The 13,730-nt window shown below is 35.5% G+C and overlaps 1 long non-coding RNA gene across 1 annotated transcript; it reads left to right on the plus strand.

The window, feature by feature from the left end:
- Positions 1–10,973: 10,973 nt before the first annotated feature.
- Positions 10,974–11,911, plus strand: LOC146995342 (uncharacterized). Its single transcript, XR_015043201.1, has 2 exons — positions 10,974–11,428; positions 11,533–11,911. It is a non-coding gene; the product is annotated as an uncharacterized LOC146995342 (long non-coding RNA).
- Positions 11,912–13,730: the final 1,819 nt, after the last annotated feature.

The raw sequence follows: 13,730 nt of genomic DNA on the forward strand, positions 1-13,730 counted from the left end.
CAATCTTAACAACCAATCAGCATTTCGCTAACAATATCTATCTTATGTCAGCCAATCAGCGTTTCTCTTTCATTGTATAACACCTATATATTCGCTCGCTTTGACGCCTGCCATCACAGCTTTGGAGTTACTGCGAGCTGGTCGCTTGGTGAAGTGTTCCTGATCGATCGTGCGCGTAAGTAGTTTTCGAGTTTGGTTTTTGATTTTTGCAAGTGTTTTCATGATGGACTTGCCTTTCCGTTAGGAACGGTAGGTTTTTTGGACTGTTGCAATGAATCCAAATTTAGAGTACATTCAGACTTTAAACTTAATTAATGATAAAAATGTTATTGAAAATCTTATTGAAAGTGGTTCAGAAGAGGAATTAGATGCTATATCTACCTATTTGCAAATCAAAAAAAAATCTTATTGATAGTGGTCAAAAAATAGTTGATCCAGAAGTTGAAAAATTGTTTCAGGTTATGGTAGCCAAACTCTTCAGTAAACGGCAATTAAAAAATGTTAAATCTTCAAAGGAAATTGATGAGATTGTAGGAATTGGTCAGATTCTGACCCAATAAAACATGAATAATGTCAATGTGCAAGACAATAAGCAGCAGGGCGAAACTTGGATTAAACCCAAAAAAACGCACAAGCGTACTTTAAGTGATAGCAGTAACTCATCTGTTACAACAATAAAAAATAGATATTCTACCCTTAGAATAGATGACGGCATGGAAGTGAATCAAACGCCCAACACAAACCCTCAGGATATGGACCAATCAGAAGAAGGCGAATTCATAGCTCCTAGAAAAACTGCAAACCGTGTACCGCCGATTATAATATCTGATGTTACGTCTTGGAAGCCCCTTAGAGATGAAATTAAAAAATTTATCACAGCTATGGAGTGCGTACAAAAAGGTGGAGACATTCACATAAAAGTCAAATCTGACGATGACTATCGCTCAGTCACAAAATTTTTGGGTACTAAGGAAATACCTTATCACACTTTTCCCCTACCAAGGGATAAGCCCATTAGAGTAGTAATAAAGAAGCTTTCAGTGCATACTAAACCTGACGAAATATTAGAAGAACTCCAACAATTAAAAATTCCAGTTAAAACGGTTAGACAGATAACCAAAAAGATTGACAATGAAATTGTCAAATTGGCAACTTTCCTTGTAGAAGTCCCACGGACTGTTGGAGGAAAAAAGATATTTCAGGTAACACATATCTTGGACCTTGCGGTCAAAATTACCTCTTTCCAACCAACCCCAGGACACAAACAGTGCCATAACTGTCAGAGATATGGACATAGTCGCTCCCACTGCAAACATAAACCAAGATGCTTAAAGTGCGGATTAAACCATATCACCACTAGCTGTACAAAAGATAGAAATCTTCCAGGAAAGTGTTGCCTTTGTGGGGGACCCCACGTCAGTTCCTACAGGGGTTGCGAAATGCACCCTGACAATATTAAACGTAAGATTGCTGAAAAAGAAAATCAAACAGATGCCTGGAGAAAGACAAGAACAAATTCTCCAGTAAACAACTTGGAGAACTTCCCCCCATTACCGAGTAGGAGAAACACTAACGAAAATGTTTATGAAGCGAGTCCCTCATCAACCAACCAGAATGAAGCTCACGAAAGAGAACAATTAGGCTCCGCCCCGGATTTCCTGAAATGGATCAAAAATCTATTTACTCAAGGCAAAGCGCTATTTGAACGCTTTTTTAAAGCCAATTCAATAATGGAAAAGCTCCAAATAGGGTGGGAAGCCTTTGAACTTTTAGCAAATTTAAATTATGAATGTTTAATATTGTAAATAATTATGCAAGCATCCAACTTACTGCCTCCAGCAGTTTAAATTTCGCCTTCTTTAATGCCAACGAAGTTCGCGGCAAGAACACTGAGATCATAAACTTTCTTAATTGCCATGACATTGATATTTTCTTAATTAACGAGACGCATCTTCGAGCTAGTAATAAATTTAACATACAAGGTTATAGAACCTTTAGAAAAGACAGAGAAAATAACAGGGGTGGTGGCACCCTGATTCTCATCAGAAGACACTTGCAGGCCACCTATTTTAATCTCCCAAGTTCTAGTAATATTGACCAATGCCCTCAAATTGTTCCACGAGGGAGACGCAAAATATGTGGATTTTACCTCACTCTATCCATGGGTTCGTACTTTTTTTTATCATTTTAAAATCTTTTCATGGATGATGTGTTTTTCTGATATTTATGTATGTTTTTATGATGTGTTTTTCTGACTTTTTGTTTTCATTCACAGGTGAATAAGTACTGCGTCTACCCCGTGGGACATCCAGAAATCATCACGGAAAGCTTCGGGGATCTAGAACACTACTTTGGCGTCATTCAATGCCGTGTCATTTCTCCCCGGAACCTATATCTTCTAGTTCTTCCATTCCGGTGCCGAATGAAACTGATGTTCCCCCTGTGTCGGACTTGCGTCCTTTTACAGTGTCAGTCTTCCTGTACCCACACAGACGACGAGCGAGGTCTTGTTGGAACGTGGGTATCGGAAGAAGTCAAGCTGGCGAAAAAGAAAGGTTACCGCGTCACACATGTAAGTATTCAAAGATTATTTAAATCGTTTGTCATAACCCAAATTTATTTAAAATCTTTTGTCATAACTGAAATTTATTCTTTATTTTCTAGATTTACGAAGTGTATCATTTCAAAGAATCGTCTACTGCCTTGTTTCGTTCATACATTGATCTCTTTCGGAAGATCAAACAGGAAAGTAGTGGATGGCCTTCGGAGTGTGTGACGTCTGAAGACAAATTAAAGTATATTCGCCAGTATGAAGAAAGAGAGGGTGTCAAGTTGGACGCAGGAAAGATTTCCAAGAACCCTGGGCGTCGCCAAAGTTGGCCCTAAACAGTTTCTGGGGCAGGTAAGATGATTTCTTTTGTACTTAAATTTTTTGTAAACTTTTTTATTTTTTTTAATTCGTTATGATTTATGTTGGATTTTTTTTCAGATGTGGTATGATGTGGTATTTATTCCTGCGATTTTGTGAAGTAAGGGAAAACGACATTGCTCTCACTACTGAAGCTGATCCTGAGTTGCTGTCGTCTCTTCTTGATGTTCACGATAAGTATGTTTTCTTTATTCTTTTCGCCATTAGGTTAAAAGTTAGGATTCATGCATATCATGGACAAGGAGGCGATCGAAAACCGTATCAAATCTGTGTGTGATCACAGAAATCTGGAAGTTACCTGCGATAACTTAGAAAAACTTAAGCAACTTATGCTTTCTGAGTTTCATGCTTATCAAAATTCATTTAATCCAAATAATGCGACTGAAGTTCACTTAGCCCACGTCAATGCTATGGAAAAGGATATACAAATCTTAGAATTATACATTAATGAAATGAAACAAAAAGAAACCCTAAATAATCCAACAGAGGAAACAAATCAATCTGATATTACTGCTAGTCAAAAATCTAGAATCAAAAAGAAAACCACAATAGATAAAGAAGGATACATAACCCCTAGAAAAACTCATAAAAGAACTCTATCAAATTCCGAAATTGAAGAACCAGCTCAAAAAAATAAATTCGAGGAACTAAACCCTGAAGACAATATGGAAGCAGAGGAAGGTGAATTTATTACACCCAACAAAAAAGCAGGACACATTCCCCCTATAGTCTTAGCAGACTTCACGGGGGATTGGGATAAGATGAAAGAAGATTTTGAAGAGCAATTAAATATAAAAAAATATCGTGGAAACCTAAGGGTAGGTACACTGACCATAAGACTTTATGACTCAGACCACTACCGCACAGTTACTGAATACCTAACTAAACTACTTATTCCTTTTCATACTTATAAACTCAACAGTGAAAAGCCTATCAAGGCAATAATTAAAAAACTTCCAAAAACAGCTAATATGGAACTAATCAAAAACGAAATTGCCCAAGAAGGTATCCCAATTCAAAAAATTCGACAAGTAATTCACACTATTGAAGGAAAGAAAGTTCATCTTCCTGTTTTTATAGCAGAATGTACTAGAAATAAAGAAGGTAAAAGAATATATGATCTAAAGAAACTCAGAGGTCTGGATGTCTTCATCGAGCCTTTTAAAGCTCGCCCTGGACCCGTGCAGTGCCATAAGTGCCAAAGGTACGGGCACACACGGGACAAATGTCACTATAAACCTCTCTGTTTAAAATGTGCAGAGCCTCATGAAACATTCACTTGTAAACAAACAAAAAATGACAACAAACTCCCTGTCTGTGCCCTCTGTGGGCAAAATCACGTTTCTTCCTTCAAAGGTTGCAGTAAACATCCTTATAATGTTCAGAAGCAAATCGAAGAATCTAAAGCTTTCAAAGAAGAAAAGAAAAAAGAACAATTTAAATTTAACAAAACGGATTTTCCTTCACTCCCTGAGAACAAACCAAAAAATGCATGGAATACTTCCAAGGAAAATGAAAACACTAGTAAAACAGAAGACACAAACTCAAACCCACTTAGCTTTTTTGACTGGATAAAAATCCAATTCACTCAAGTTAAAGGATTCTTTCAGAAATTTAAAACAGCAAAAACAATATTAGACAAATTAGAGGTCGGTATGGCGGCCTTCGAATATTTCTCAAATCTAAACTATGAATTTTAATCAAACTCATAGTCAAATAAATTTTATCTCAGCTACAAATAGCTTCTTAAAGATTTGTTACTATAATGCAAACGGCATCAGATACCAACAAGTGGAAATTTCAAATTTTCTTACTAGACATAACATTGATGTTATGCTAGTAAATGAAACCCATCTCCGCTCTTGCGACAAATTTAAAATACAAGGCTACCGCATCTACAGAAAAGACAGAAGACATAATAGAGGGGGAGGAAACGCAATTCTCATTAAAAACCATATCAAAACAGCCAAATATGATTTAAATCCCGCTTGTACTATAGAAAATGCTGCAGTACTTATCTATAGTGGTTTTAGAGAACCTTTTCTTTTTATCTCTGAATACAATCCCCCCTCCAGCACTCTTGATCTCAATAATCTGAAACTACTTACTGAAAATAACTACCCCACCTTAATAGCAGGTGATTTAAATGCTAAACATTCCTCTTGGAACTGTAGAGTCACAAATAGAAATGGAGAAAATTTAAGCAACTTCATCCACAATAGTAACATCAATCTCATTGCTCCCAATCACCCAACGCACTATACGCACAACGGACTAGGGGATATTTTAGATATAGTTTTGATGAAAAACCTTCCTAATATTCCTAATCTTGATGTTCTCCCAGAACTTTCGTCTGACCATCTCCCTATAGTCTTCAACTTCTATGGATTTTATCCCCCTCTCCCTAAAGTTCATACAAAAGTTAATTGGTATATGGTTACCGAACAGCTAAATTCTGTTGACAGCAGAGCCACACTTCGTTACGACTGCGATATTGAGCTGGAAATCACCAGATTAAACTCCAAAATTCAAAACGCTATCAATAGTGCTACCTATACAGTCAAGAATAAAAATCCCTATGACATCCCAGAAGAAATTAAATCCCTTATACAAGAAAGAAATAGACTTAGAAAAAGATGGCATATTACTCACAATCCTACTGAAAAACGTCATATTAATTATTTAAGCAGAAAAATAAAAGAAGACATCGCCACCCATCGATCAAATTCGTGGGATAATTTCCTAGAAAACATGGATCTTTACCCAAACTCTGTTTGGAAAGTAGCTAAATCACTCAGAAATCTTTCACCCAATCAAATTCACCCCCTGTATCACATGGGCAAAATTCACCACTCCGAAAACTCCATAACTGAAATTCATGCAAAAGAATTAGAAAACATTTTTAAACAACATGAAAATAAAAATTCTGATCACGAAAAAGATATTAATTACTCTGTCAATAGCATCCTCAACAGTCCCAGCATTAATTTTTTTATGCCTGCATCTCCAAACGAAGTTCAGCAAATTATTAAAAAATTAAAGAAGCGCAAAGCTAAAGGATATGACATGATTTCTAATGAAGCGTTGCAAGCTTTACCTAGAAGATGCATAGTCTTAATTACAAATATTTTTAATGCTTGTATTAGACTCAGCTACTTTCCATCGCAGTGGAAACATTCGATCATTGTTACAATCCCGAAACCAGGAAAAGATCCAAAGCTAGCAAATAATTACAGACCCATCAGTCTTCTGCCAGCGCTTGGAAAAGTTTTCGAACGAGTACTTAGTGCTCGGCTCACCAATCATCTAGAACGCCTTAATCTAATAGACAAGCATCAATTTGGATTCCGCAAAGGCCACAATACCACACATCAAATATTAAATTTAGTTGAATTTATTGCCCAAGAATTTACAAAAAAGAACGGAGTAGCGGCATGCTTCCTCGATTTCGAAAAAGCTTTCGATCGAGTGTGGCATGCTGGCTTACTTCATAAGCTATCTAACTTCCTTTTACCAAACAGCTTTCTTAAGCTTATGCATTCTTATTTTAAACATCGTACTTTTCAAGTGCGCTGTGGTGAAGCAATCTCTTCAAAAAAAGTGATTTACAGTGGAGTAGCTCAAGGCAGTGTTTTAGGACCGAAGCTTTTTACAATATTCATAAATGATATGCCTCTACCTTTTCATTCTAATATACTCAAATATGCTGACGACACAGTCAACCTCACCAGTTCACGAAGTCCAAATAATGCTTTAGAGAAACTTCAGCTCCAAGTCAACATTATTAACAAATTTTGTCAAGACTGGAAAATCAAACTAAATACTGATAAATGCTGCGTAGTTCTCTTTCGCAGATACAGAAAAAATATCCCAGTGAATATAAATATCCGACTCAATAACCAAGATATTCCTGTTGCCAACTCCTATAAATATTTAGGTGTCTATATTGACAAAACCCTAAATTTCAAAGATCATATTCAATATGTTACAAATAAGGCTAACGCTGCTTTCATTGCTCTCTACTCATTAATTGGAAGAAACTCTAAGTTAAGCCTCCGTACCAAGAAAAATATCTACATCTCACTTATTCGACCAATAATCCTCTATGCAGTTCCAGCCTGGGCTACTGCCCGAAAAATAGACAGACAAAAATTAAATGTACTCCAAAACAAAATCTTACGTAGCATAGTGAACGCACCCTGATTCGTGCGAAATTCTCAAATTCACAAAGACCTGGATATCAATCCAATTCACGACCAAATCCTAATTTCTGCACACAACTTCTTTGAAGATATGAGAAATTCTCCCTATGAAGCTATTAAATCGCTTACAGACTATGACCCTACTATTGAGAATGTAGTGAAAAGACCTCGAACGATCCACCACAATTCTAAGTGGTGGTAGTGTATGTAATGTATAAAAAAAAAAAATTACTATTCCTTTGCAGTTACTATTCAAGAAAGATGAACTTTGCAAAATTAGGACTTTATTTTTCATCGATGAATTCTTCGTTTTACTACTTATTTAACCAAGATGTTTACTTTTTATTTTTAATATTTCGTATCGTGTGTTTTAAAATCAAAGTTCGTGGTAACACCAAGTGCTTACTCTCACTCATTAGCCCTAGTGAGCTAGCTACATGACCTCATTTTCACCTTTTACAGTTTCCTATTCATTTAATGATTATATCGCAAGTTTAGAAGATTTTCAAGTGTTTCAAAAGACATAAGACTCTTAAATTCACAAATAGATGTTGCTTTTACTATGTTCGAACTTTATTTATTGCCAAAAACTACAAAAACTTCAACTTCATTTTTCGAACTCTGACTCCTCGACCAATCTAAATGCCGGACGCTGATCACGTGCTCCTGCTCTTCTTGACTCACGCAGAAGCTTAGAATTTCATTTCGCTTCTCGCCACCATTTACGTATATAATCACCCATGCTATGCCATGATATGCAACTTAGCAAAACTTATTTTATGAGTTCTCTCATTTATTGATCTCGCCTTCGGGCGCGGTGTATTTTAAATACACCTCTTAAATTTTTAACTTTATGGCCTATGGTAAAATGATAATATACTGGTAAGAGCTCCTAGTAGCTAAAGCCAGCAGTAAAGATATGATCCAAGATCCAAGATCTGCCATCAGAGCTTTGGAGTTACTGCGAGCTGGTCGCTTGGTGAAGTGTTCCTGATCGATCGTGCGCGTAAGTAGTTTTCGAGTTTGGTTTTTGATTTTTGCAAGTGTTTTCATGATGGACTTGCCTTTCCGTTAGGAACGGTAGGTTTTTTGGACTGTTGCAATGAATCCAAATAAGAGTACATTCAGACTTTAAACTTAATTAATGATAAAAATGTTATTGAAAATCTTATTGAAAGTGGTTCAGAAGAGGAATTAGATGCTATATCTACCTATTTGCAAATCAAAAAAAAAATCTTATTGATAGTGGTCAAAAAATAGTTGATCCAGAAGTTGAAAAATTGTTTCAGGTTATGGTAGCCAAACTCTTCAGTAAACGGCAATTAAAAAATGTTAAATCTTCAAAGGAAATTGATGAGATTGTAGGAATTGGTTAGATTCTGACCCAATAAAACATGAATAATGTCAATGTGCAAGACAATAAGCAGCAGGGCGAAACTTGGATTAAACCCAAAAAAACGCACAAGCGTACTTTAAGTGATAGCAGTAACTCATCTGTTACAACAATAAAAAATAGATATTCTATCCTTAGAATAGATGACGGCATGGAAGTGAATCAAACGCCCAACACAAACCCTCAGGATATGGACCAATCAGAAGAAGGCGAATTCATAGCTCCTAGAAAAACTGCAAACCGTGTACCGCCGATTATAATATCTGATGTTACGTCTTGGAAGCCCCTTAGAGATGAAATTAAAAAATTTACCACAGCTATGGAGTGCGTACAAAAAGGTGGAGACATCCACATAAAAGTCAAATCTGACGATGACTATCGCTCAGTCACAAAATTTTTGGGTACTAAGGAAATACCTTATCACACTTTTCCCCTACCAAGGGATAAGCCCATTAGAGTAGTAATAAAGAAGCTTTCAGTGCATACTAAACCTGACGAAATATTAGAAGAACTCCAACAATTAAAAATTCCAGTTAAAACGGTTAGACAGATAACCAAAAAGATTGACAATGAAATTGTCAAATTGGCAACTTTCCTTGTAGAAGTCCCACGGACTGTTGGAGGAAAAAAGATATTTCAGGTAACACATATCTTGGACCTTGCGGTCAAAATTACCTCTTTCCAACCAACCCCAGGACACAAACAGTGCCATAACTGTCAGAGATATGGACATAGTCGCTCCCACTGCAAACATAAACCAAGATGCTTAAAGTGCGGATTAAACCATATCACCACTAGCTGTACAAAAGATAGAAATCTTCCAGGAAAGTGTTGCCTTTGTGGGGGACCCCACGTCAGTTCCTACAGGGGTTGCGAAATGCACCCTGACAATATTAAACGTAAGATTGCTGAAAAAGAAAATCAAAGAGATGCCTGGAGAAAGACAAGAACAAATTCTCCAGTAAACAACTTGGAGAACTTCCCCCCATTACCGAGTAGGAGAAACACTAACGAAAATGTTTATGAAGCGAGTCCCTCATCAACCAACCAGAATGAAGCTCACGAAAGAGAACAATTAGGCTCCGCCCCGGATTTCCTGAAATGGATCAAAAATCTATTTACTCAAGGCAAAGCGCTATTTGAACGCTTTTTTAAAGCCAATTCAATAATGGAAAAGCTCCAAATAGGGTGGGAAGCCTTTGAACTTTTAGCAAATTTAAATTATGAATGTTTAATATTGTAAATAATTATGCAAGCATCCAACTTACTGCCTCCAGCAGTTTAAATTTCGCCTTCTTTAATGCCAACGAAGTTCGCGGCAAGAACACTGAGATCATAAACTTTCTTAATTGCCATGACATTGATATTTTCTTAATTAACGAGACACATCTTCGAGCTAGTAATAAATTTAACATACAAGGTTATAGAACCTTTAGAAAAGACAGAGAAAATAACAGGGGTGGTGGCATCCTGATTCTCATCAGAAGACACTTGCAGGCCACCTATTTTAATCTCCCAAGTTCTAGTAATATTGACCAATGCCCTCAAATTGTTCCACGAGGGAGACGCAAAATATGTGGATTTTACCTCACTCTATCCATGGGTTCGTACTTTTTTTTATCATTTTAAAACCTTTTCATGGATGATGTGTTTTTCTGATATTTATGTATGTTTTTATGATGTGTTTTTCTGACTTTTTGTTTTCATTCACAGGTGAATAAATACTGCGTCTACCCCGTGGGACATCCAGAAATCATCACGGAAAGCTTCGGGGATCTAGAACACTACTTTGGCGTCATTCAATGCCGTGTCATTTCTCCCCGGAACCTATATCTTCTAGTTCTTCCATTCCGGTGCCGAATGAAACTGATGTTCCCCCTGTGTCGGACTTGCGTCCTTTTACAGTGTCAGTCTTCCTGTACCCACACAGACGACGAGCGAGGTCTTGTTGGAACGTGGGTATCGGAAGAAGTCAAGCTGGCGAAAAAGAAAGGTTACCGCGTCACACATGTAAGTATTCAAAGATTATTTAAATCGTTTGTCATAACCCAAATTTATTTAAAATCTTTTGTCATAACTGAAATTTATTCTTTATTTTCTAGATTTACGAAGTGTATCATTTCAAAGAATCGTCTACTGCCTTGTTTCGTTCATACATTGATCTCTTTCGGAAGATCAAACAGGAAAGTAGTGGATGGCCTTCGGAGTGTGTGACGTCTGAAGACAAATTAAAGTATATTCGCCAGTATGAAGAAAGAGAGGGTGTCAAGTTGGACGCAGGAAAGATTTCCAAGAACCCTGGGCGTCGCCAAAGTTGGCCCTAAACAGTTTCTGGGGCAGGTAAGATGATTTCTTTTGTACTTAAATTTTTTGTAAACATTTTTATTTTTTTTAATTCGTTATGATTTATGTTGGATTTTTTTTTCAGATGTGGTATGAACGTCAACAAAGGACAGCTTACCTATGTACATACTGTGCCCAGGACTTTAATAAGATGATGGCTGATCCTACCAAAAAAATAAGTTTTCTTATCGATTTTATTCATCTATAAACTTCGACCTATTATTCATGTATTTTGAGCTGGGAACTCATGACTCTTCTATTTTTTTCAGATCAAAGATGTCTTTCTTCCCACGCCTGAGGTGGCTGCAATACAATGGAAGTCTGCCAAGGAGTTTGTGCCGCAGGATGCCTCGACCAACATTTTTCTAGCGACGTTTACGACAGCTTGGGCTCGCCTCAAGCTGTACAGTGAAATGGAGAAGCTGGGTCGAGACGTCCTGTATCACGACACAGACTCCATCATCTACGCTACCAATGGTCGCAATGATCCTCTCTTGGGTAACTTCTTAGGGAAATTTACCGACGAACTGGATGGAGATATTATCAAAACCTTCGTGTCAGGTAAGGGCCTTTAAAGAGTTCCTTATTTAATATGTACCAAAAAAAATTTAATGCATATTTTTTCTGTTATGTCTTTTTCTCATCATGTTTTATTTTTTTTCAAGAGGTCCGAAAAACTATGCGTACCAGACGGCCACTGGGAAAACCAGCTGCAAAGTCAGAGGATTTTCGTTGAACTTCCGAAATTCCCAGCTCTTAAATTTTGAAGCCATCAAAAGTCTGATATGTATAGTCTGGACCAAAAGGATGTCATAGCTCTGCACAACCCTTCCAAATTTACCCGAGAACCAAAAAGAAGAAAAGTTGTGAATAAACCCGAAACAAAAATGTACAAAGTTGTGTTGGACAAAAGGGTGATTCAAGCAAACTTCACCACCTTACCATTTGCCTTTTGAAAATGACTTTTGTAAAATGTATGGTATGTACAAAAAATGTTTGTATGTAAAAAGATGATATGCACAATACGCATAATTTTTGTATTTGTGATGTCTGATATCTATTTGAAAATTATAGTGTTGTTCTTTTTTATTCTTTTTTTTTTTTTTTTTAAGGATTTCATAAAAGGTAAGTTTTTTAAAATATTTTTTTAGAAAATAATAGTTATGATTATGTATATATTAGTTTAATCCGTCCAGATTTTGCAGAATACTTGATCTTCATTATATCTCTTTTTATTAAATTTACATTTTATATGCTATGTAATTTCAAAAATAAGCTTCGAATAGGATGAATATTTACACATTCTACTGAATTGCCTAGATATGAAGAATTTCTTTTACTTCCAGATTTTTACCTTATGTCTGCATAACCTGCATGTATTCCATTCGTCTTCCTACTACCGATAGGAAAAATTACAGTTGCGTGAGAGATTTGGAATACTGAAGTTCATATGAATGCTGAATACTGGGAAAAAATCCGGCATTCTGTCATAATTGAGTAATTCTCTGAATAATAAAATTTTAAGAAAACATCAGTTTCATTCACGTGAATAAAATAAATACATTTTCCAAAAACACATCCAAGAAATCTATCACAAGTGTCAACATAAACGATCTACAAATATATTTTTAAGTTTTTAAATAACTCATAAGTTGAAGATAAACCAAGAGAAAAAGTATATTCATTGACATATATCAACAGCAAAGATAAAATAGTTTCCAATAGCAAAGAGAAAACAGTTTCAAAATGTCTAAAAGACTACCGAGAGCACACTCTCAGAACGTTTTGGAAAAAAAGATGACATCACAAATACAAAAATTTTACAGAACATAACATTAGTTAAAAATTTTCGTTCTGATATAGGAAAATACACATTAAATAATTAAATGTGGGTATTCGTGTAAATGTTTGTAAAAAAACAAATATATACATTTTTAGGAAATTTTGCTTGTTTTCTATTTTGGTAATGATACTGGTAAGTTAGGAAAATTTTCTGTACTGAACATAGTATGTGTCTACGAAATTCTTTGGAAAAAGCGGAAAGTAAATAATCATTTGGATACTTCACTAGAAATCAAGTGTTGTAGTTGAACAACGATTTAAAAATTAACCAAGAGCACAACGAAGTACATATATAAATTATTTTGCTAATCAGTTATGAACTTTTAAGTAGGATATATCCAGAATCTTCAAAATTAGTAATGAAACGTTCAATTTAACACTTGAGATTTTACGAAAGAAGTCTCTGTAATAGTAAAATGTTGGTTAAAATTGTGCTAACAGAAGAAAAAAATATGTTTTTTTTTTTTTTAATATTTGCATGATATGTAATAAAAAGAAAAGCATGACCCCGGTTCAGCAATGCAATACAAGGTTTTAAGTAAAAAAGTGTCTAAACTGAGTTTTTTTTTTTTTTTTTGTCACGTACGAAAATTAGCAATATATTAGCAGTGGACTAGGAAAAAACTTTTCAAAGATAATACTGTGGTAGGAAAATTAATCAAAAAGTATAAAATGTTTTTTCGCAATAAGTTATGAATGTTTTCGTTTCAGTAGAATGAAGTCAGAAAGTACAAATTTGGTAAAGAAACAAGCGCTGATTTTCTTATGAATGTGAGATATTTTTTTAGATATGTTTCTAATGAAATTAGTATATAAACTTCTTTTAAGAAAGAAATAGACTTTATGAGAAAAATCTATGACAATGCAATTTTCGGTGACTTAGAGAAAATATTCAAAGTCTGTATGACCTGAGTTAAAAGTCTGCATTATCTACTACATTCGAATACATCAGTGTTAGAGAAAATTAATCTATTCCTGTAGTATACTAAGATAAAAAAAAATCCATTTCTTTTCTTAATTT

This window comes from Stegodyphus dumicola, chromosome 9 (assembly GCF_044657685.1).
Source record: "Stegodyphus dumicola isolate Sdum_Otavi_A_Nest chromosome 9, ASM4465768v1".
Classification (NCBI taxonomy): domain Eukaryota; kingdom Metazoa; phylum Arthropoda; class Arachnida; order Araneae; family Eresidae; genus Stegodyphus; species Stegodyphus dumicola.